This window comes from Mus caroli, unplaced genomic scaffold (assembly GCF_900094665.2).
Source record: "Mus caroli unplaced genomic scaffold, CAROLI_EIJ_v1.1 scaffold_26090_1, whole genome shotgun sequence".
NCBI lineage: Eukaryota > Metazoa > Chordata > Mammalia > Rodentia > Muridae > Mus > Mus caroli.
In genome coordinates, this window is record NW_018388932.1 from 882 (window position 1) to 2,412 (window position 1,531).

At 37.6% G+C, this 1,531-nt stretch overlaps 1 pseudogene; it reads right to left on the minus strand.

Annotated features, from left to right (window-relative positions):
* Positions 1-395: 395 nt before the first annotated feature.
* LOC110287856 lies at positions 396-1,287 on the minus strand (annotated as a pseudogene).
* Between the last annotated feature and the right edge of the window lie 244 nt (positions 1,288-1,531).

The following is a 1,531-nucleotide window of genomic DNA, read 5'->3' on the forward strand; positions in this document are numbered from 1 at the left end:
CAGATGGGTAAATACAGAGAGGAATTCTAGTTTTATCTGAGGCTTAATGTATTAAGTTGAAAGGAGCAGAGTATAACTATTTGATCTGGATCATATAACACATGAAACTGTTTAAGAAAACAGTTTTCAACCATTTTAGATGAGCCTGCAGCAGAGTGCAGTTATATACAAGAGAACAGAGTGTAGTGAATAATTCTCTTACTGTGTCAGTCAGATTCCAACCAAAAGTCTTTTCACATCAACAAGCGATTATAGCCTTACTCTTTTAAAATTATAGCAGTGAGCACCATGCCTTGTTCACAGAAAAGATGTTAAACACACATTTATATAATAAAGTAATTGATGGTATTAGTAAAGCAGTCTTCAGTGTTTAGCATTTTTAGCAACTCTGACTTTCAACAGTTGAAGATCACAGAACAAGGATCCTTAGGATCTCTGAAGACCAACAGTAAGGGGGAGAGAGTGGGGAAGCTTGCAGCCAAAACTTCACAAAAATGCCTCATGAAGAGATGAGAAACTATTTTTAAAAAGGTTTGAAAGATGATACAAATAAAATTTAAAAGATAAAAGCTAACAAATATGACCACCAGCATCAGGACCGTATGGGTCACTCTGGTCTCAGCTTGGCCTCTGTGGTCTTGATTGGGGGCAAGCATGTGCTGCATTCGCCGGTGATGTCCATGAAGAAGTACCATGGAATCACTGGTCCAGATCATGATACTGACAAATGTGGCATCATGGGCAAACCTCAAGAAGAAAATGTCTACACTAAATCCAGAAGCAGAACAAAACAATTTGTTTTTAGAATCAGTGTTATTGTCTGTTATCTGTGGACCAGTGAAATTAATTGGAATGTGGATGTTAGTTAAGACACTGAAAAACCAACAACTGTAACAAGAATAACTCCCCAAATTTTGGACACTTGCTCTGAGTATAACTTTACCTCTATTAATAGGAACAAGAATGACAAACTGATGGATACTCAGGATACAGGTGGAACACAATTTTATGCTTCTTTTGCCACCATGTGACTGAAGAATTCTAATTTATATTTGAGGTCAGTTGGAGGATTTCTTGGAGCAAAAGCCATTATGTTGTTTGGAAATATAGTGAGAAAGAGAATCAAGGCATTGGCCACAGCCATGTGGCTTAAAATAACTTGTCTGGGACTCTGTTGAGAACCAGTCAAGATTGGAAAGAAATTATGGACAAACAGAAAGACATTGGCCATAGTTCCAACCCCAAACTGGCAAAGCATGAAGAATTGAAGAGCCACTTCCTCAGTTTCTTATTCTCCATGCAGTTTTGTGACGGTAACCCAAAAGAGTTCAGGATTTCTGTCTCATAACATAACATGTACCTGGACGTGACAATAAACTTCAGAGAGTTTATTATTGTGCCATCTGTGGTCTTGGTGCCTTTGTCTTCATGGAGATTCTAGGACATCTCCAATGAAGGAACAATAATTTATCCCCAGAGAAAATCTTCATTTTTATTTTCTGATGCTTAATGATAATGTCTAGGAGTTTGT